The 25284-nt window shown below is 33.9% G+C and overlaps 2 long non-coding RNA genes across 2 annotated transcripts; both read left to right on the top strand.

The window, feature by feature from the left end:
- Window positions 1-1898: 1898 nt before the first annotated feature.
- Window positions 1899-8029, top strand: LOC132712726 (uncharacterized). The gene is made up of 4 exons (XR_009623343.1): window positions 1899-2024; window positions 3519-3597; window positions 4199-4303; window positions 6833-8029. It is a non-coding gene; the product is annotated as an uncharacterized LOC132712726 (long non-coding RNA).
- Window positions 8030-12269: 4240 nt separating this feature from the next.
- LOC132712725 (uncharacterized) lies at window positions 12270-25088 on the top strand. Its single transcript, XR_009623342.1, has 4 exons — window positions 12270-12340; window positions 14632-14698; window positions 21257-21340; window positions 23639-25088. It is a non-coding gene; the product is annotated as an uncharacterized LOC132712725 (long non-coding RNA).
- The last annotated feature ends 196 nt before the right edge of the window (window positions 25089-25284 follow it).

Genomic DNA, 25284 nt, shown 5'->3' with positions numbered 1-25284 from the left:
TGACATGTCTTTACATAGTGGTTCCCCGAATTTGAGAAATGTGCCGTTCAGGAACGTTCAACGATTCGATCTTCGACAATTGAGTACTGGCATTAATGACGTATACTGCAATTTATATACAGAACATAAAAAACTTCCCATGTGCAGATATACACAAATAAAGCAGATATATATGTATTGAAAGGGCATTTTATTGTGGAAAAAAATTGCCGAGGGTTTAACCAAATTGTTGAAATGGTAGTTAAAATGCAGAAGGCGCCCAACAAATTAACATCGGCTATGATGAAAGCCTGTCTGACATCGTTTGCGCAAAGAACGGATCAGCGTTGTGGGATGTTCCATTCCTGAATTAATTAAGGCTCGTCTTAGCTGAATGACATTTGATGGTGGAATAGGGCGACGCCTAACACGCTGGTCCAAATTAACCCAAAGGTGTTGATCAGGACTTTAAACAGACTCAAGAAGTTACATTGTACTCGAACAAAAAATAAAGCAGATATACCACGCGTGATCTCACAAGAAATCGGAACGGACTGGTGGAAAAGAGGAAATCGATAAACTAGAAGTTAACAAACAGTACCATCACCACCGCAACGTTGCCTTCCTCATTAGATTTTGTAACGGTGAAGTAAATCCTCTGTACATATGCGGCTAAAAGGTACATTTGTGCCCCATATAAGAATTAAGCGTTGCTGCATAAACGTGGTCACCCTGTTAGCGCATTGAGACCGACCTAGTTTATGTGGCAGCGCTGATATGCGGCGTTACAGAACACTCTGTGATAGACACGCACGTCCCGTTTTCCACTTCACTAAAAAAGGACAGAAGGAATAAGCTGTTTTTATGTAAGAGGGAGATGGTCCGTATCCAGTAGATAACCCCTTTTTATTTTAAGGTCATCAAGACAATTGTTTAAAATCTTTGTCTGAAAGAATAAGCCTAAGTTTGTAACTTTTGATAGGGATATTGTTGACCTCTATTGATTTGGAGGTCATTAGACCAAAAGTCAAGATCACAGTAGCTCTACAGGTCGCAGTTACACTATGTATAAACATCGTAGTGACGTTGATCGAGACCATTCGTTAAAGTTCAAGTCCACAGTGATACTTAATGTAAAATCCTTATCCGATCAACTTGAGAAGGAATAAGCTGTGGTTTATGTTACTTGGAAAGGACATGGTCCGTGACCTATTGATTCCGAGGTCAAAGGCCGAGGTCATGAGGTCAAAGGCCAAGGTCACAGTGACAATGTCAATAAATTAAGAAGGGGTCAGCCTTATTTTGTATTTATGTAGGATCTGTAGGTTTTGAGGTAATTAGACCAAAAGTCAAGGTCACAGTGTAGCTATACGTATATAAAAACACTGTCTGAAAGAAATAAGAAAAGGTTTTTTATGCTTGAGTGATCGTAAGAGAGGACTTAATGTGTTCGAATTACTGGACTTTATGAATCTCTTAGTTCCAGCAGGTGAGAAGGTTTTAACGCTTGATGTTGCTGTAAGTTTGTAACACCCGAGGTAAATGGGTTGAATTGATGTGAAGCCCTTGTCCGATCAATAATTATAGTTCCCTCAGTTAATTATATCTATAATTCTATTATTATATACATTACTTTGTCATTTAACTGTCGACCTCTATGAAATAAATATATCATTTAAAATGATAATGTTGAGAATTTTTACGAAAGACTCTTAGATTTAGTAAATTGAAATTATTAGTAAAATTCTTTCCTCACTGAACTCTAAGGAAAAAATGTTGATATTTGTTCATTGTTTATTAAATTCCGTTAGTTTTGTATTACTAGTAACAGTTATTTGATGGAGAACATAAGAATACACGAAAAATCGCCTTAGAAATAAGTCGCGTGACACCTCATTGTTAAAAATATATATGTTAATGAAATTCCTATCTATTTATCTTGATAACATCATAATATTTTGTTTATTTCAGATAAAGAAACAATGTCACTATTTGTAACTGATATGTAATTTTTACCAACAAGGAAGTGGAGGTTGAATACAGAGGTAAGCTTTTGCTTTCTTTACAATAATTAAAGGCAGAGAACAATAATTAATAAGGTTTTGTTTTGTACTACATGTTCATGTGATTGTATTTCTATTAAATTATTCGTGGATTCTGTAGCCGTAAACATTCACATGATTTGTAACTTTAATTTGTCGGACGATACGTTGCGCGGTTTACAGCTTACGACGTGTATAGCTTACGCGTGAGCTGTATACGTTAAATATTATTCATGTTATTAGTTATAACGACTTTTGACAGGTTTTATGACCCTATATAAACGTTTGTTTGGAAATATGAACCAAACCGCCAGCCTTTCTTTAGCGAGAAATGTGAGATTTCTTCATAAATTGATAGCTTTCACGGGGGCGGAACCCCATAAGTATCTCAAAAATGAGCAAAAAAATATATGTGAATTTCCACTGCTCTAGATGTGAGGCAAAACACCAGATGTGACTGTAAAATTAGGTCAATCGCAAGATAAGTTTTCATCTTTTAAACAGTTTTATAAAATTCAATCGTTTTTTTTAAAAAGAAAATCGAAATGTGACTGCCCTCCTGACTCTATATTACCCATTTTTGTTTTGGATTTCTATGAGTCTTCATCGAGATATGTTTCCGTCGTGGGTTCTGGTGTGTCCAAAACATGCACAATGCGTATGAAGAAAATGTCACTAAACGGACAAAAAAGGTATAAAACTATATAAACGTCACGATTATCCAATAAAAAGCGACGTCACAAACGTGCAGTGGTATATACGTCAAGATGTTGCATATCGCCGTATATACCACTGCTAGCAATATAATCCTCCCCTAGCAACTCGGGTTATATATTGCAAACTACAGTTTATATAGTGCCATATATAACCCGTCAAAAATCTTTACAGCATCCATCCTTTATTGGAGAAAAAAGTCATAAATTGACAGCAGCCGTGTATATAGTTTTCTGAAGTATTTAAACGATTATCCAATGAGATTGTGACCATCAAGGCTTCGACAGCGAAAATAACTACGACTTTCACTACGTCGACAACGATAACAGCATTTACGACTACAGGTACAAATGTACGAATACGAAGACTTACACCACGAATACGATTTTTATGATAACGAGTACAGCTACGATGACGCGTACTTCTAGGACTTCGAGAACAGCAACAATTACGACACCTACTACATTCACGTCTTTACCGCCGACTAGAGCCAACTACAAGTACAGCTACGACAACGGCAATGACGCATTCCACCACGAATACGACTTTTTTTAAAATACCATTATTCAAAATTAGATGTTTAAAGCTTATAAAAGTGTTGTTTCTCGAAAATAACTTTTTCTTGCTACGTTTTTTTGTGAAATACATCTGTATAAGGACAATTTATTTGGAGTTCACCAGGAACATATTTTCATAGAGTTGCCAACAGATTTGTTTTATACTTTAATGTTATCCATGTAGTATCGGATTACGTTAGAATTATGACAAACTTATATTTTACAGAATGCAGGAATTGGATGAGGAATTGGATGGCAAACTCGAAAAAATCCAGAAAGATCTTGAAAAAACAAAGATGCTTATGGTGAGTAAATAATTTCTTCACATTTGTTTGCTATCCAGTTAGTAGATTTTCCTGTATTATTCCATCTTTTTTGTGACTGCATTTTATTATAAGTATTCTAATCATTAATGTGGTGAATTTATTAAAGGCACAGTATTCCTCAGAAACGAATCATTGTTTTTTTTCTTCTGTAGAAACATGACTTTGTATCGTTTAGATAGAGTGGATTTAGAGCATATTATATACTTGTTACCCGAGGAAAGAAGCGCCTAATGTGAAATTATTTGTCATTAAAAATTGTCAAAAAAAAATAAATAAACAAAGTAGTATTTTGACTTCCATACAACTGCAACTGTACCTTATGCCAAAACGCAACAGAAGAAAAGATGGTTCAGGTAAATGGCTAATGGGTAAATTATTTTTTGAAACTAGAAAAGAATCCCATAATTAATAAGCTTTGGTGAAATAAGCATAACATATTTTCTGGGTTATACCGGGCCTTTTGTTGGTGCTTTTTACAGCCACAACTATGAAACAAGGAGCCCCCCTGCTAACCACTTGTAATGTTTAAAGATCCGTTAATAATATTCTGTTTATCATCTCTGTAACTGGTATTTTGTAGAGAGATAAGCTAGCAAGGTTACAGAAAGGAGTGGAAGGAGTGAACAAAATAAGTTCTAGCGAGAAGTCCGGGGAAAAAGTTCCACTTTATATTGTCTTTCAACAGGTAAAGTAACTACGGTGGCACAAAGGTGACATATGTGTGTATGTTTATTTATCTCGTGGCCACGAGATACTATGTCGTGCTCACGAGATAGCTTAGTCGTGGCCAAGAGATAATATGTTATGGCCACGAATTACTAAGTCGTGGCCACGAGATAGCTAAGTCGTGGCCACGAGATACTATGTCGTAGCCATGAGTTACGTAGTCGTGGCCACGAGATAGCTAAGTCGTGGCCACGAGATACTATGTCGTGGCCACGAGTTACTAAGTCGTGGCCACGAGATAGCTAAGTGGCCACGAGATAATTACCTAATCAGAGTACACTATATATTATGATTTTTTTAAAAAAATTAACAACTTAGTTTTACATGCAACATTAATCTTTGAAAATACTGAAGATATTCACTTTGAAATTGTCTTTAGAATCATATTAGAAAGTCAAGCCCATCAGACATTAATTTTGACTATAGCTCTTTGTCGGGACAATTTTGTGATAGAATTGGTCAGTTTGTACGTACAACGGTCTGTTAACCTTGTTTATACGATAACATGAGAAGGAATAAGTCCTGGTTTATTTTATTTGGAAGGGACATTGCCCATGGACAGTAGATAACCTATAAGGTAAAATCCTTGTCTGATGAATAATTTAGAAGGGATAAGCCATGGTTTATTTAACCCAGAAATATCACCTGATCAGTAGATGACATCTAATAATTTCGAGGTCACAGTGACGCTAAATGTAAAATTATTCACCAGTCAATAAGTTGTATAAATGGCACTTTTACAGGCTGGTGAAGTAGGGACATCCTTGTACTATAGCACATGTCTAGTTATTTAGGGAAATTCATATAAATGGTGTAATCTGATTGGTTATTTATCTCGTGGCCACGACATAGCTATCTCGTGGCCACGACTTAGTAACTCGTGGCCACGACTTAGTAACTCGTGGCCTCGACATAGTATCTCGTGGCCACGACTTAGCTATCTCGTGGCCACAACTTAGAAACTCGTGGCCACGACATAGTATCTCGTGGCCACGACATAGTATCTCGTGGCCACGACTTAGCTATCTCGTGGCCACGACTTAGTAAATCGTGGCCACGACATAGTATCTCGTTGCCACGAGATAAATAAAAACACACACATGCCACCTTTGTGCCAACGTAAGTAACCCAACACTGTTATCTAAAATTTAGTTTGACAAGAGTGATTTATAAAAATGCAGCTGCTAGTCATCATTCTAAAATGGAAACAATATAAAAAAAATGCATTGTAAATACGGTTGTGTTCCGTTTGGACAAGTATTTTTATTTCGATCCCTATACCTGCGATGCAGGATGGTAATGATGTAAACGCGACGATACCAATTGAAAAAGTACGATGGTAAAACACGATAGTACGATGGTGTAATCGCGATGGGCGATGGTACGATGAAACGCGGTAGTACGATGGTGAAAGCGCGATGACGCGATGGTGAAAACAAACGCGATGGTACGATGGTGAAAACGCGATGACACGATGATGAAAACGCGATGATACGATGGTGAAAGCGCGATGGTACGATGGTGAAAGCGCGATGGCACGATGGTGAAAGCGCGATGGTGCGATTGTGAAAACGCGATGGTACGATGGTGAAAACACAATGGTGCGATGGTACGATTGTGAAATCGCGATGGAACAATGGTGAAAACACGATGATACGATGGTGAATCGCGATGGTACGATGGTGAAAACGCGATGGTACGATGTAGAAAGCGCGATGGCACGATGATGAAAGCGCGATGGTACGATGGTGAAAGCGCGATGGCACGATGATGAAAACGTGAAAGTACGATGGTGAAAGCGCGATGGCACAATGGTGAAAACGCGATGGTACGATGGTGAAAACCCGATGGTACGATGGTGAAAACACAATGGTGCGATGGTACGATTGTGAAATCGCGATGGAACGATGGTGAAAACACGATGGTGCGATGGTACGATGGTGAATTGCGATGGTACGATGGTGAAAACACGATGGTGCGATGGTGAAAGCGCGATGGCACGATGGTGAAAGCGCGATGGAACAATGGTGAAAACGCGATGGTACGATGTTGAAAACGCAATGGTTCGATGGGGAATGCGATGTTACATCGCGATTTCACCATCGTACCATCGGGTTTTCACTTTTTCATCATCGTACCATCCTGTTTTCACCATCGTACCATCGTGTCATCGCGTTTTCACCATCGTACCATCGTGCATCGTGGGTACAGATAGAAAAATCACGATTGTCCAAACGGAACACCGTAGTATTGAGTCTGGCCATTTCATAAGAGACAGGTTAAAGTCACAACCATCCTCTCAAAACTTAAGCAATTAGGATTATCCCTTGGACCAAAATACATGAAAATTGCAGACTTTGTACGTGACAGATAATGAAAAAGTGCAACATTCCTTACGTCCCCTTGCACCGACTTGAGTGGTACTCGTACTTAAACACTAGCAATATTGTAACCAATATAATTGTAACCTGCTTAATATTAATTTTAGACTCAAAAGAAAAAAGGTTGCTGCTGCGTCATATCATAACAGAGGGCATCTCGTGCATAATAGATGTTGATTATTTGAAATAAATGGCGGGAAATTATTCAGTCTCAAGATGTGAAACTTCACAGGCGAGTTGGTTACACTCACAGGCACAATGGCTATTCAAGATCCTTTATAAACAGTGATAGCGATTACTATAATCCATGCAGGAACTTTTTTCTGGAAAATGCACCGAACTTAAATATGTTACAAATGAGAAGATTCTTGTTATAATTACATATGCTATTCTATGCAAAATGTTATGTGTTGAGAGTGTTTTTTCAACTTTCTAACGTTGGACACATTCAAAATCATAATAATATTAAAAAATCGTGACAGTAATTGGCTATCATTAAAAGAAGGGGACATTCGATAATGCGTATTTGGCGTTTTCCCCTAATATCTGTTTTCAGTTCCTTGGACCATTATTTGCTTAATTCAATATTTATAAAAACTTATTTTGGTAGAAATCAAGCGCTATATACTTAATTACTTCAAAAGCTCCATTGTATAAACTATACATTTGGCATTGTATTTACAATTTTATCAACTGAAAAAAAAACAACAACAAAAAAAAAAAAAAAAAAAAAAAACAACTAAAAAGAAGAAGAAAAAAACAATGCAGGAGTAGTAGATTTAAAAAAAGTATATAGTTTTATGATATACATGTAAGTTTGGCATAGACACAATAATAAGTGTTTATATTATATTTCTATATATAATCACAGTTTAAAGGGACTCCACTGAGATATTTTGACATGACGGGACTTGCTTTTATAAATAAATGTAATGATTTATTTGATGTGGGTCTTGGCCAATAAATGGTGTGCAAACTTTCATATCGTTTACTCACTCCTCCGTTTTTCTAGAATAATCATTATACTTGTGTAAAATGACACAAAATTGAAAAACGTTGCAACGCTTTTCACTCAAATCGGGCTCAATAAATATTTTTTAAACTTATTCTCAGGAATATTTTTGTGACCTTATCTGTTTTAAGTGGCCCAGTTGATCTATGAACGAAATTTAAATTATATGTTTCTATGATTTCCGGCCTCTGTGGAGTTCCTTAAAGGTATTTGTTGCATTTCATTTTATATACTGTAGATTATATTATTGTATGCGTTGATCGAAAATTAAAATATTTTATTCAGACAAAAACATGTGTTTTAGTTTATTATGTACATTCTGTTTTTAACATACCATGTTACTAATTTATCTGTACCAAGACATTTTTAAATTCATTTGTTACTTGAATACGTTAGAATTGGGAAGCTTGAAAAAGAACACAATAGAATAAACTTACATAAGTTTTGTACAAAATACACAGTTTCATAAAATATTTAAATCGGAAGTCATATGGCATACATAATATGTGTCCAATATATACATGTCAATTATATGCGGAATCCTGTATGGGGCACCGGAATGAAAAGATGTTGTTTCTATAGCGGGTCCCGAAACTTGAGAATGATTAACCTTTGATCTAACGATGTGCGCTTGATTTTTTCAGTGACAGTGCTTCTTGAATTTAACTAATGATATATATTTTTGTTGTAATATACTCTCAACTCCTATCTGAAGTACCATCGGTGCGCCTCAAATATGTTGTGCGTTTTTTTTGGAACTATTGTATGTTGAATCTTGAAAAGTTTAGCTTCTGGTGGTTATTCAAATTCAAAATTGTATAATAGTAAATCAGACTTCTGTTATAGTGTATGGATTTATTTTGTCTGCTTTTTAGAATGAGCTTAAAGACAGTAAAGTGAAAATCTGTCATAGCGTGAAGTTTGATAATAATGGTTCATTGTTCATGTTACAGAAAATTTATCTTGAAAATTTCACCAGAACGAAAGTATTGACTTACTGATCCATTCTTTATAAAGTATAAGTTCCACAATTAAAGTACATGTAGTACATTTCTGACAGGTCTTTACATAGCAGTCTTAAGTCAAAGGATCCCCGAATTTGAGAAATGTGCCGTACAGGAACGTTCAAAGATTCGATCTTAGATTATTGAGTACTGGCATTAAGGACGTATATTGCATTTTATATACTAAACATAAAAAACTTCCCTGTGCAGATATAAGCAAACATGAAAACACCATTAAAGCAGATATATAATTATGTATTGAAAGGGTATTTTATTGTGAAAAAAAAATTGCCGAGGGTTTATCCAAATTGTTGAAATTGTAGTTAAAATGCAGAAGGCGCCCAACAAATTAACATCGGCTATGATGAAAGCCTGTCTGGCATCGTTGATGCAAAGAACGGATCAGCGTATTGATTTTGGTTTGTGGGATGTTCCATTCCTGAATTAAGGCTCGTCTTGGCTGAATGCCATTTGATGGTGGAATAGGGCGACGCCTAACACGCTGGTCCAAATTATTCCAAAGGTGTGATCAGGACTTTAAACTGACTCAAGAATTTACATTGTATTTGAACAAGAGATAAAGCAGCTACACAGCTTCATTCACCACTGAATAAATAAAATGTGTGACCCCTATCTCACAAGAAATCGGAAAAGAGGAAATCGGTTTACTAGATGTTAACAAAATCAAAGTACCATCACCACCGTTGCCTTCCTCATTAGATTTTCAAACGGTGAAGTTAATCCTCTGTATGCGGCTAAAAGGTACATTTCTGCCCCATATAAGAATTTAGCGTTACTGCAGCGCTGATATGCGGCGCTACAGATCCCTCTGTGATGGGCACGCACGCCCTGTTTTTCACTTCACCAAAAAAGGACAAGGAATCAGCTGTTTTTATGTAAGAGGGAGATTGTCCGTATCCAGTAGATAACCCCTTTTGATTTTAAGGGCATCAAGGCAATTGTTTAAAATCTTTGTCTGATCTATTAATTTAGAAAGAATAAGCCTAAGTTTGTAACTTTTGACAAGGACATTGTTTCTAGTCAGTAGATGACCTCTATTGATTTGGAGGTCATTAGACCAAAAGACAAGATCACAGTAACTCTATAGGTCGCAGTTGCGCTGACTGTAAAACATCGTAGTGACGTTGATCATACCGGTAGTTTGAGGTCATTCGTTAAAGTTCAAGTCCACAGTGACAATGTAAAATCCTTATCCGATCAACTTAAGAAGGAATATGCTGCTGGTTTATGTTACTTGGAAGGGACATTGCCCGTGACCTATTGATTCCGAGGTCATGAGGTCAAAGGCCAAGGTCACAGTGACAATGTCAATAACTTAAGAAGGGATCAGTCTTATTTTGTATTTATGTAGGATCAGTAGATGACTCCTATTGGTTTTGAGGTAATTAGACAAAAAATCGAGGTCACAGTGTCGCTATACGTATATAAAAACACTGTCTGAAAGAAATAAGAAAAGGTTTTTTATGCTTGAGTGATCGTAAGAGGCGACTTAATGGGTTCGAATTACTGGACTTCATGAATCTTTTAGTTCCAGCAGGTGAGTAGGGTTTAACGCCTGATGTTGCTGTAAGTTTGTAACACCTGAGGTCAATGGGTTGAGTTGATGTGAAGCCCTTGTCCGATCAATAACTATAGTTCCTCAGTTAATTATATCTATAATTCTATCATTATATACTAGTACATTACTTTGTCATTAACTCTCGACCTCTATAAAATAAAATAATAAATATATCATTTAAAATGATAATGTTGAGAATTTTTACGAAATACTGTCTTAGATTTAGTAAATTGAAATTATTAGTAAAATTCTTTCCTCACTGAACTCTAAGGAAATAATGTTGATATTTGTTCATTGTTTATTAAATTCCGTTAGTTTTGCATTAACAGTTATTTGATATGTCATATGCGGGAGAACATACGTAACTTAATATAATTGGATATCGGAAATCGGCTATATCTGCAATTAAGAATACACGAAATAGCAGTTTCGAAGTAAGTCGTGTGACACCTTATTGGAGAGGTCATCAGACCTCTCCATAGTGTTCAGACTGATTGCTGGCGGCATCCATTTTTGCGTATCTGATTGTAGTAAATGAATGTCATTTACAGCTTAAAACCATTAGGAGCAGTCTACAAAATTTGTTTTGCGCATGCTCCGTTTCAAAATACGACTTAACTTAAACGAAAATTTGACCTTTTTCGAAAACCTAGCTAAACATCGTTTTACGGTACGTTACGAACATCGAAGTGAACGAATCGATCGGTACAAAGAAAAATCGGAAAATATTATTTACGTTACATAGCGCTACGTGGATGTTTCATTCCGTTTTAATCTTTTAAACTGTATAAATCGATTACAGTTTTGTTTTCTTAATAGCGTTTTACTATTTCTTGTTCCGATAAATAGTAACAGTAACGATAAATAGTAACAGTGAACATTATAGCTACAATAACACCATGCACTACTATACGACCGAGTGAACCGTGTACCGCGTGTACAAAGTTCTTTTGAACTGGTATGACTAAGTAACGCAACGGGGATTTTTTGGCGCAAGTGGCAAAAACTTGACACACGTTTGATTTTCTTAAAATATTGTGGTTGGAGGCATGCAGCTTTATATTCTGTTTATTCCAATCAAATGATATAAAACATTTTTATGTAAATCCTGGACTTAAAATTATCTGATTAACATACTTTATGCCCGTTTTGGAAAATGTAGAGGAAATGTTTTCATATACATGTCATGTACTTACCAAAACATTAACCGAAAATTTGCTTATTGAATTTTACAAGAAACTTTTATTTTGATACTACTTTTAATATACATATCATTTATTTTAAATTTAGTTCCCTCTGTATAAAAAGTATCCCTAATGCGTCAAGGAAAAAAATCCATTTCTCCAGCATATAATCTTTCAAAACATTAAAAAATGAAGTGTAAACAAACTTTCATTATGATACTTTATATTCAATTTATATAATAAATTATATTTTGTTAAATAATTGTAATTTATAACCATTCGTTGTGTCTTATTTCCAAATATTTTCAAATTAAACAAATCTTCCACAGCAGCAAAAAGACCTCTCGCATGCTTCTTTTTAAAGAAGCAAACTTGTTGTGTTAAAGATATATATATATATATTAAAACGTGATAAATGTTCCTTGTGCAGTGTTGAAATAGATAAAATTATAATATTTAAGAAATAACAAACTCTTTCAATGCTTTCTTCGCATATCTTCAGCCGAAACATTAAAGTTCGGCTGAAGATATGCGAAGAAAGCATTGAAAGCGCTACCGAATTTACATAGAGTTTGTTATTTCTTAAATATTATAATTTTATATATATATATATATATATATATATATATATATATATATATATATATATATAATATATATATATATATATATATTATATATATATATATATATATAATTAATGAAAGACCAATTTATTTTATCTTGATAACATCATGATATTAAACACATTGTTTGTTTCAGATAAAGAAATGATGTCACTATTTGTTACTGATATGTAATTTTTACAAACAAGGAAGTGGAGGTTGAATACAGAGGTACGATTTTGCTTTTACAATATTTAAAGGCAGACAACAATAATTACTAAGGTTTTGTTTCATGTTATTATATTTCTATTAAATTATTCGTGGATTCTTTTAGCCGTAAACATTCACATGATTTGTAACTTTAATTTTTCGGACGAGGAAGTTATCCAGTTATGTTGCGCGGTTTACAGCTTACGACGTGTATATAGCTTACGCGTGAGCTGTATACGTTGAATTTAGTTATAACGACTTTTGACAGGTTATATGACCCTACATAAACGTTTGTTTGGAAATATGAACCGAACCGCCAGGCTCTCTTTAGCATTTCTTCATAAATTGACAGCAATCACGGGGGTGGAACCCCATATGTATGTCAAAAATGAGCACCGGTAATAAGTTTTTGTGAATTTCCACTGCTTCAGATGTGATGCATAACACCAGATGTGACTGTAAAATTAGGTCAATCGCAGGATAAGTTTTCAACTTTTGAAACAGTTATATAAAATTCAATCTTTTTTTAAAGAAAATCGAAATGTGACTACCCTCCTGACTCTCCTCTATATATTATCCATTTTTGTTTTGGATTTCTATGAGTCTTCATCGAGATATGTTTCCGTCGTGGGTTCTGGTGTGTTCAAAACATGCAATGCGTATGAAGAAAATGTCACTAAACGGATTTAGCCAATCAACAAACCAAGTTTTATCACGTGGTATGATTAACCAATCAAAATTAACCAAGCCATTAGTCTTTGTTTACTTGGCTTGCGTGAAACGCTCGCAAAAAATTTCTAATAATTTTGGGGCGGTTTTTCCACCCAGTTATGTTCTTGTGAAAACGTTTTTACTTGCTATGTATTTTAAGGCATTTAATAAATGCCATATTTTCATTCAAATACTATGAGTTGTGTTTTCACTTCATCCATACAAGATTGACCTATGTGACTTTCTCTATATATAGAAGTTTATGGTGACATAAAGTTTTTTTTAATGCTTTTGTGCATTCTTTTATATTGCTTTACAGAATTTAGTACGGCTTAAGACACAGACTTTTGTAGAAATTTAGCCAATCAACAAACCAAGTTTTATCACATGGTCTGATTAACCAATCAAAATTAACCAAGCCATTAGTCTTTGTTTACTTGGCGTGCGTGAAACGCTCGCAAAAAATTTCTAATAATTTTGGAAAATCACCTCCTCCCAATGCCTCCTCCTCTAAAGATATTGTCAAGTTTCATTTTAATTTATTCAATTTTCAAGTTATCGTTACAGTGTAGAACTGTTTTTAATTTTTCGCCTTGTTCAAATGTTATATGTTACAATATTAAATGTTAACTATGAAACCGATACTTTACAAGATTTTTGTTTAATCAACATAGGAGGATTTGTTCAAATTTTATTGTCTTTGTATATTGTCATTTTTTTTCTGTTTGTATTGAGGGCGGTTTTACACTTGTGAAAACGTTTTTACTTGCTATGTATTTTATGGCATTTAATAAATGCCCTATTTTTATTCAAATACTAGAGTTGTGTATCACTTTATCCATACAAGTTTGACATATGTGACTTTCTCTAGCTATATGGACAAAACATAAAAACGGTAAGCAATATAATCCTCCCCTAGCGACTCGGGTTATATATTGCAAACTACCGTTTATATAGAGCCATAAATAACCTGTCAAAAATCTTTATAACGGATGTATAAGACAGAATCCACCCTTTATTGGAGACAAAAGTCATAAATATACAATGTATATAGTTTTCTGAAGTATTTAAACGATTTCCAATGAGATTGTGATCGACAACGGAAATAACTACGACTTTTACTACATCGACAACGATAACAACATTTACGACTACAAGTACTAATGTACGAATACGAAGACTTACACCACGAATACGATTTTTATGATAACGGGTACAGCTACGATGTCGACAACAAATACTTGTACTTCTAGGACTTCGAGAACAGCAACAATTACGACAACTATACTACATTCATGACTTTACCGCCGACTAGTACAAGTACAGCTACGACAACGATAATGACGAATTCTAACACGAATAAGACTTTAATGAAAATACCATTACATGTATTCAAAATAAGATGTTTAAAGCTTAGAAAAGTGTTGTTTGTCGAAAATGTTTTTTTCTTGCTACGTTATTTGTCTTGTACATCTGTATATGGACATTTTATTTGGAGTTCATTTTCATAGAGTTGCGAACAGATTTGTTTTATACTTTAATGTTATCCATGTATTATCGGATTACGTTAGGATTATGACAAACTAATATTTTACTTACAGAATGCAGAAAAAGGAGGAAAACAGGGGGAAAAGCCAGAAAGATCTTGATAAAGATAAGATAGAGATTGTGAGTAAATAATTTCTTCACATTTGTTGATTATCCAGTTAGTAAATTTCCCTGTATTATTCCTTCTTTTTTGTGAATGCATTTTATATTATATGTATTCTAATCAGTAATGTGGTGAATTTATTAAAGGCACAGTATTCCTCAGAAACGAATCATTGTTGTTTTTAATTTTCTTCTGTAGAAACATGACTTTGTATCGTTTAGATAGAGTAGATTTAGAGTATATTATATACTTGTTACCCGAGGAAAAAAGCGCCTAATGTGAAATTATTTGTCATTAAAATGTCCAATATATAATATGTAGTATAATTGATACATGTAGTATTTTGACTTCCATACAAAATACTTAATCACCGTAACTGTACTTTATGCCAATACACAACAGAAGAAAATATGATTCAGGTAGATAGCCAATTATTTTTTGAAACTAGAAAAGAACTCCATAACTAAAAAGCTTTGGTGTCATAAACATAAAATATTTTCTAGGGTATAATGGGCCTTTAAACTTGTTTTATCTTACACATACGGTGACCCGTTAGGCCATGGAATCCGAGAGAACGCTATACGAACCTACCATGCTGACGAAAGCACGATAGCGCTGTACATAATGACTGCATGCACGATTAAACGATGCAAATGTCCGGCAACTATACCCACATGTTTTTTTTCAAACTCACTTTATCTTTTATGTAAAAATTTGGAAGTTAAAATTTTCTGAATTTTCTATCCACATACTGCCAGTTTTCAATCACAACCACTTTTCAATCATCCCTGGAAATTCTTTATTTTTGACCTTATTTGTCATGTAACCAAACTGTAAGCACATCTTGTATTTACCTTGACTACATTTATCAGCAGCAATGTCAATTATGGCGTTAAAAAAGAAAATAACAGTATTTTAGTTCAAAATATGTAAAATTTGTGTTTTCCACTATTCCTTTATTTACCCAGTTACAAATCGCAATAATTTTCTAAAAATAATTGATCTACAGACTCAGTTTTTTGTCAGTCTGCAAAAATGGATATTAAGTTAGACAACTGTTTCAATATAATTAAGTTATAATGTATACTGCACTTCAAAAGCTATAATTTTGATTTGTACACATTTTACCATACAATTCTTAATTGGAAGGTAATGCGTCAGTAAACTAACAGTCACTTAACCAAGGAAAAACATTCTCTCCGATAACTTTTCAGAAAGCTGTCACTAGAATGGGGTCATATAGACCCTAAGATCCTAAAAATTTCACAAGAACATGCTTTTCTGTTATGCACATTGAGATGTACATCCATACCCCAATTGTGACAGCTTTAATACTGCAAAAAGATATCAAGATTGAAAAATGTCATTATAAATAGGTTAAAATTGTTTATTACCATTTATCTGAAGTTGAGTTTGTCAAAATTTCTTCAAAATACATAACTGGTTATATTTTAACATTGTATGACAATTTTTATGTGGTACAGTTTATATTTTGTTAACTGATTGAAAAGTGGTTGTGAAATTTTGAAGAACAGGAAAATGGGTCAGTAATGATATGTCCTCGATTCATAATAATAATTCAGGTAAAATTTTAAAAAGTTGTTGCATTTATTAGCTGAAATGATAATATTTGCAGAATTGTAAGAGAAATTTTATTTTTATAATTTCACTGTCAGTTATTATAGAAAAATCTGTTAGCTGATCGGAAAGTGGCAGTACGGGGATATCTCATTTGGAAATAAGCGTCTGAAATTCTCACTGACATCAGAAAACATGTTCATGTTTAAGTGAAAGACGAACATCTTTGTAAACATTTTTTATCATTTTACAATATACAAATGATACAAATACAAATTTGACTAACTCAGATTAGGCACTGCTTTTGAAAGGCTTGTGTTTTGACACAAATATGCATCTACCTCGAGTAAGGTTTGGTAAATGTACAGTTCTGTACCTTAAAATCGTCGGAAGAAAGAAAATGTTTACTTTAACTTATATTAGTAAGAATATTTTTTTTATAAACTCTTTCCTGTTGCTAATGGAGTAATTCCTTTACCTTTCATCCTATTTATTTGTTTATTTTGAACTAAAATAACTTAATTATAAGGTTGAATGAATTTGACCTTTTTAAAAACTCTTTTTCATTGGTGGATTTTAATTTATGCATTACGTAGGCAGTAAACAACTTTCTATTGGTCGCCTATATTTTTGGCGGTAAACTTTTTTGTCGCTTGCGCTTCTGCCTTTTTGGATCATTCTGTATTCGTTTGACAAGAAGATCACATGTTGAAAATTCTATTTTATAATTTGAATGAAATGAATACTTTTTTGATAAATTTCACTCTTCGTGGAATTTCCCGATTGAAATGTCATTGTGTAAAACAAGCTCAACCTATAACTCCTTTTATTCTTTCTAAGATTTACTTGACGTTGAATTTTAAAGATCCAGAAAACTTAGTTTTTTGGTGTTTATTTTTATTTGCATTTTTTCTGTTGGCACGAAAGTCAAATTTAGTTCCAACTACACTTAAAGATTTAATTAATCATAAATGTTTGATTAGGTCTGATGTTACTCGTGTTCATGGTGACTTAATAGTTACTATGAATTGGACCAAAACAATTCAGTTTGGAGAACGTCTTTTACAGACTCCTCTATTAAAGTTACCAGGCTCTTGTTTGTGTCCGGTTACTGCATATGATAACATGTTAAAGGTCATTCCTGGGAAATCTGCAGATGCTTTATTTCTTTTACCTAATGGTAAACCGGTAACTTATTATTTATTTCAAAATAAATTGCGTCAGGTTTTAAATGATCTTGGGGTTGACTCATCATTATATTCCTCTCATTCATTTAGGCGTGGTTTGCTACCCTTGCCTTTAAGAATAATATTAGTTCAGATGAAATTCAAATTCTTGGAGATTGGCATTCTGACGTTTTCTAAACGTTATATTTCACTATCCATTGAAGATAAGTGTAAAATTATGAAGGATATTTCTCATGTTTTTTATGTTTGATTTAAATATAGTCATTAATAAACTGTTCTTTGTATGTTTTCAGAACATGTAGCTCATCCACCACTTCGAAAGTGTACAATTGTCTCAGACTCCATTGCCAAAAATGTGTCAGGTATTTGGGATACTCAAATAACAGCCTTTCCTGGAATTAATATTTCAAGGTTAAGTTTTCGTATTTCACAAGGTCAAGTTGATCTTAGATCTGCTTATGTCATATTACATGTTGGTACCAATGATGTAACTGGCCCTCGTTCAGAAGATGAGATTATCTCATCTTTTAACGATTTGATTTTCCAATGTTCGTCAACAATCTTCTGGAAGCATTATTGTATCTGCAATTATTCCACGCCCTATAGATTTTGATACTACTGGTAATAGGGTTAAAAATTTAAACAATAAATTGGTTCTACTATGCAAATCAAGAAATGTTATTTTCATTAGAACTTTCAAAACCCTTTCTTAAATGTGGCTTGCCCGTCGTGAGTATTATGCTATAAAAGACGGTGGTTTACATCTTTAATCTAGAAGGTACAAGGCGTTTGAAAGAATTTTTCATTAATACCATTGCTCACTTAAAGTAATTACATCTTAGTGTTGGATGAGCGCTACATGTTTACTGCAAGTTTCAATATTTGTATTTCTAGACAGCTTGTTAAAGTAAAATATGTAATTCGTAATTATTATAATCTTTAGAATATACATTCGTAAGATAGTGTCATGTTCTAATGTCATTATGTCTTTGCTTGAGGCACTTGGTTACTCAAGAAAGATTAAATCTTACAGACTGGCAATGCTAAGTATTGAAGATTACTTTCTACTAAGGAGGTTAAAAGAATGCCTCTTAGTGGTTTTTGTTATTGTGTATACACTTGTTGTAGAGTGTTTCAGGATATTGAATTTAATGTTTATATTCAAATAAATGCATTAGTTGATATATGTACGTTATGCCTTTGCTTGAGACACACTGTTTCTCAAGAAAGGCTCAGTCTCGTAAGCTGGTAATGACCAGTCTTGGAGATTATGCTACTAAGGAGGTGGTATGAAAGCCTCTTAGTAGATTTGTATGTATCTGAACTTTATTTGCTGATGTTTTGTATTTTGTAATGTTTTTTGTTTGTTTTTTTCATGGCCATGGGTGTGGCTGGATTATGAATATTACTTCTGTAATGATTAATGGATTGTCATGTGGATAGACAAAGACATTTTGATTGAGTTTCATGATGAAACAATTTCTATTTGTATTGAATAATATAATCATTTAATATGAATGTGAAACATGTGATCTCGAATTACCTAATAATATGATATCAAGATCAAAATTTCTCTTGTGTTTTCTTTTAAATGATAACTTATAATTTTGTTTATTTTGAACTAAAATAACTTAATTATAAGGTTGAATGAATTTGACCTTTTTTAAAAACTCTTTTTCATTGGTGGATTTTAATTTATGCATTACGTAGGCAGTAAACAACTTTCTATTGGTCGCCTATATTTTTGGCGGTAAACTTTTTTTGTCGCTTGCGCTTCTGCCTTTTTGGATCATTCTGTATTCGTTTGACAAGAAGATCACATGTTGAAAATTCTATTTTACCCTCCACGCCCGCCCTTATTGTGTGTTTTTTGTATATTTTATTGTACAATATTGTATTTTGTAGAAGTTATATTTGAAGAGTTGCTGGATTATGAATATTACTTCTGTAATGATTAATGGATTGTCATGTGGATAGACAAAGACATTTTGATTGAGTTTCATGATGAAACAATTTCTATTTGTATTGAATAATATAATCATTTAATATGAATGTGAAACATGTGATCTCGAATTACCTAATAATATGATATCAAGATCAAAATTTCTCTTGTGTTTTCTTTTAAATGATAACTTATAATTAAGTTGAGATACTTACATATTTTGCCGGCTCGCCACGGCGAGCCGGTATTACGTTAGGATTTTACTGAGAAACAACCTAAAACTCCGAATCCATCCAAAAATTTAATCGAAGCTTGGCTTCCAGCTTTCTACAAAATTTATCTATCTGGGCTAGGATCCAAAATTATTTAGCCAATCAAATTTAATCTTACATAGCGTCAAAAAACCTTCAATTTTCACGCCATTTTTAAAAAGCAGCAAGTATTATTTTGAGCGCAAAGATATAATGATGATTAAAATGTTGTTTTTTTTTTCATGAATTCTTTTCATAAATCATATCTACACTGACGTTTGATTTAGCGATCTCACCTGTTCCTCTGTAATAAGTTTTCGTTTGGTTAATTAACATAAGTATACGTCTGGTTCTGTGCATTTTTTTCTTTTTCCTTTTTTCCGGTCATTTTAATCTTTCCGGTATTTAGTGTATATATTTCCTGGCCGGGATCCGGTACACCCGGACTGGCCGGGATCCGGGTCGTAGAAGATATAGAGGAAAAACTAATAAACTATATTTGTGTTGATTATTGTCGTAATGAAAGGCCATTAAACGTTAAGTTTCTTTTATTGTATGAAATGAACGTTAAATTAATTAAACTTAGTATATAAATATATTTAGAGCTATTTATTAACAAACTTAAAATGCGGAAATCACAATACTTATTATTATATGCCTAATTAATTGGAAAAATCAAAGACTACATTGTTGAATTGGTCAAATGTCGGGATCCCTTTATGTTTTAATGCGATCCCAGCTTTTCTGAAAACTATATTCTTGAACTGGCCAATTCCTGGGATCTCTTTATAATTTATTACGATCCCGGCTTTTCTGAAAACTAGATTCTTGAACTGGTCAATTCCCGGGATACCTATATATTTTAATAGGATCCCGGCTTATCTGAAAAACATTTTAGACTGGTAAATTTCCGGGATCCCTATATTTTTAATAGGATCCCGGCTTTTCTGGATGAATTGATTGACAACTTGCGTTTTCTTTATGACTTGTGTCTGTCACTCATTCCAATACTAAATAACAGAATACAACTAAACTTCGTATAAAGAGACATCTTTATGAATTCTACCTATCTAACATTTATTTGGTCAAGGTCAACAGGCCATACAGTAAATGTGCATAGACATTGGGACTTCATCCTATCTGTTTACATGCATCTTCATATATACTCATATTCCTCTTTGTTAAATTGAGAGACATGGCTTCCATTACTTTATGTCACTTTTATTTTGATGTTCGCTGAAGTCTCTTCAGCTAACAGAACTGTCATTTTTACATTTAAACGCACCCCTGGAAAATAATTACGAAGCGAGTCGCTACTAGCTTTTTTAAAAGCTAACCTTGTGATTTATATGTCATATCATGCGATCCATGATTGGTTATATAATTTATCCTATTTTTATATGTAATTTTGCGTCTGGCATCGTGCTATCGGAGTGCCGTATACAATGTATATCGAGCGCCAGAGTGAAACTATATATGAAAGCCATAACGAGTTGTTTGTTGGTGCTTTTTACAGCCACAACTATGAAACAAGGAGTCTCCCTGCTAACCACTTGTAATGCTTAAAGATTTGTTAATAATATTCTGATGATCATCTCTGTAACTGGTATTTTGTAGAGAGATCAGATAGCAAGATTTCAGAAAGGACCTAAAGAAGAGGAAAATAGCGAGAATTTCAGGGCTTGTATTCGCTTTCAACAGGTAAACTAACCCAACACTGTTATCTAAAATTTAGTTTGACAAGAGTGATTTATAAAAATGCAGCTGCTAGTCATCATTCTAAAATGGAAACAATGGAAAAATGCATTGTAAACACGATTGTGTGCCGTTTGGACAAATTCAATAGTGTAAATTTATTTCGTCCCTACCCACAATACACGATGGTACGATGGTGAAATCGCGATGGTACGATGACACGATGATGAAAAAGCACGATGGTACGATGGTGAAAACACGGTGGTACTATGATGAAATCGCGAAGGTACGATGGTGAAAACACGATGGTACTATGATGAAGTCGCAATGGTACGATAGTGAAAACGCGGTGTTTTATCGCGTTTTCACCATCGTCCATCGCGTTTTCACCATCATACCATCACGCTTTCACAATCGTGCCATCGCGTTTTTACCATCGTACCATCGCGTTTTCACCGTCGTGCCATCGCGTTTTAATCATCGTACCATCACGCCATCGTCTTCGGTAGTCATGCGCAATGGTACATTTTTATCTTCTCTTATTTAACACAGCACTCTTTTTATTTGCGTAAAAACATGAAAAATAACAAAAGGCAATCGCTCAAAAATTAAAAAAATTAAAGTTGTCATCCTTGTGCACTGTGCATAAAAAGTTTCAAGTTGATATCTTAAATACAGTAAAAGAAAAACAAGAGCTGTCGGTAGGACAGCAACGCTCGACTATTCTTAGTGCTTGATAGTAAAAAAAATGCTTGATACAGTTACCTCCTCCTGTTTACAGGTTGGGGTAATGATGGTGAACAAGTGTGCAAAGTTTCAAAGCCATATGTCAATGGACTTTGAAAATATTTGAACTATTACAAAAACTTTAACGTAGTTCTAAGTCGAAAAAGGGGTATAATTCTGTCAAAATGCTCGATACAGTTACCTCCTCCTGTCTACAGGTTGGGGTCATGATGGTGAACAAGTGTGCAAAGTTTCAAAGCCATATGTCAATGGACTTTGAAAATATTTGAACTATTACAAAAAACTTTAACGTAAATTCTAAGTCGAAAAAGGGGCATAATTCTGTCAAAATGCTTGATACAGTTACCTCCTCCTGTCTACAGGTCGGAGTCATGATGGTGAACAAGTGTGCAAAGTTTCAAATCCATATGTCAATGGACTTTGAAAATATTTGAACTATTACAAAAACTTTAGCGTAAATTCTAAGTCGAAAAAGAGGCATAGTTCTGTCAAAATGCTTGATACAGTTACCTCCTCCTGTCTACAGGTTGGGGTCATGATGGTGAACAAGTGTGCAAAGTTTCAAAGCCATATGTCAATGGACTTTTAAAATATTCAAACTATTACAAAAACTATAACATAAGTGGTTACGCCGACGCCGACGCGGACGCCGACGCTCGGGTGACTACTATAGCTCTACTTATTCTTATCGAATAGTCGAGCTAAAAATCAAACATGTATTAAGCGTACATGTATATTAGCATATATATATATTTGATTTCTATACAGTATAATGACATTAATGGAAATGTAAAGATAAAAGTTTTATTATTTATAACTCAAATTAATTTGTAAGTATTCTCAACTTCTTTTTACTATACCTGCCGTATTAGAATCTTTCTGCACTGGTCATACTGACCGAAAGGGGCGATGGTATGATGGTGAAAACGCGATGGCATAATGATGAAAACACGATGGTACGATGGTGAAAACGCGATGGTACGATGGTGAAAACGCGATGGCACGATGATGAAAACGCGATGGCACGATGGTGAAAGCGCGATGGTACGATGGTGAAAACGCGATGGTGAAAACGCGATGGTACGATGGTGAAAACGCAATAAGGCGATGGTTTAACCGCGATAGGACGATGGTGAAAACGCGATGTCACATCGCGTTTACACAATCGTGCTGTCGATCGCGATTTCACCATCGTACCATCGCGTTTTCATCATGGTACCATCGTGTTTTCACCATCGTACCATCGTGTCATCGCGTTTTCGTAATCGTACCATCGTGCATCGCGGGTACAGACTAAATAGAAAATCACGATTGTCCAAACGTAGCACCGTACTATTGAGTCTGGCCATTTCATAAGAGACAGGTTAAAGTCACAACCATCCTCTCAAGACTTAAGCAATTAGGGTTATCCTTTGGACCAAAATACATGAAAATTGCAGACTCTGTAAGTGAGAGACAATTAAAAGTGTAACGTTCCTGACGCCCCCTTGCACCGAATTGAGTGGTACTCGTACTTAAACCCTAGTAATATTGTAACCTGCTAAATATTAATTTCAGACTCAAAAGAAAAATAGTTGCTGCTGCGTCATATCATAACAGAGGGCATCTCGTAAAAGATGTTGATTATTTGAAATAAATGGCGAGAAATTATTCAGTCTCAAGATGTGAACCTTCACAGGCGAGTTGGCTAAACTCACAGGCACAATGGCTATTCAAGATCCTTTATAAACAGTGATAGCGATTACTATAATCCATGCAGGAACTTTTTCTGGAATGCGCCGAAATAAAATATGTTACAAATGAGAAGATTCTTGTAATAATTACATATGTTATTCTATGCAAAATGTTATGTGTTGAGAGTGTTTTCTCAACTTTCTAACGTTGGACATTTTTAAAATCTTAAAATATTAAAAAATTGTGACAGTTATTGGCTATTATTAACAGAAGGGGACATTCGATAATGCGTATTTGGCGTTTTTCCCCCTAATATCTGTTTTCAGTTCCTTGGACCATTATTTGCTATTAAATATTTATAAAAACTTATTTTGGTAGAAATCAATCGCTATATACTTAATTATTTCAAAAGCTCCATTATATTTTAACTATACATTTTGAATTGTATTTACAATTTTATCAACTAAAAAAAAAAAACCAAAAAAAAACACACAATAAAAATAAGAAAAAAAAACAAACAATGCAGGAATGGTAGATTAAAAAAAATCATTTTATGATACACATGTATGTTTGGCATAGACACAATAATGTGTGTTTATATTATATTTCTATATTTCTATATATAATCAAAATTTAAAGGGACTCCACTTAGATATTTTGACATGACGGGACTGATTTTTATAGATAAATGTAATGATTTATTTGTATGGGTCTAGGCCGATATATGGTGTGCAAACTTTCATATCGTTTACTAACTCCTCCGTGTTTTCCAGAATAATCATTATTGTTGTGTAAATGACACAAAATTGAAAATCGTTGCAACGCTTTTCACTCAAATCGGGCTAAATGAAGATTTTTTTACTTATTTCTAAGTATATTTCTCAGGAATATTTGTGTATCTTTCTCTGTTTTAAGTGGCCCAGTTGATCTATGAACGAAATCTAAATTATATGTTTCTATGATTTCCGGCCTTTGTGGAGTTCCTTAAAGGTATTTGTTGCAAGTATTATGCGCTGATTTTGTAGTTCTACTGAAGGTGGATTGAATCTCAACACAATGTTCCGTTTTATATATTTTAATGTTAATCTTTCTTAGTGGAATACCACAAATAATATATAACATATACACAGGTTATCCTTATGTTTACAAATAGATATTAAAAAACAGTAACAAATATTTCTAGTGGAGAGCCACAACGTTATCACTTGGAAATCCAAAATCTAACTGTTCGATTTCTCTATCTTTACAATATTTCTAAAAATGGTTTCGTTTTAAACTGACCAATAAAATTTTAACATTTTTGTGTCTTAAATAACAAAATGACCAATCAGGTTTCAATACAAAATAAGGTAACATAGCAACATAGAATTTATAACAACAATCATCACCTGGACATTTTATCAGTAATAAGGTTTAACAACTTATTAAGTACAGACGGCTAAATTGACATTATCACCTAAATATAATAAAACTTTTAGCACAGTTGATTGGACAAAGAGGAAAAGCCATATTTAATCTTCCGGTTACAT

This window comes from Ruditapes philippinarum, unplaced genomic scaffold (genome assembly GCF_026571515.1).
Source record: "Ruditapes philippinarum isolate M1 unplaced genomic scaffold, ASM2657151v2 ctg4106_1_1_1_1, whole genome shotgun sequence".
Lineage (NCBI taxonomy): Eukaryota > Metazoa > Mollusca > Bivalvia > Venerida > Veneridae > Ruditapes > Ruditapes philippinarum.
This window is presented reverse-complemented; position numbering and strand designations above follow the sequence as displayed.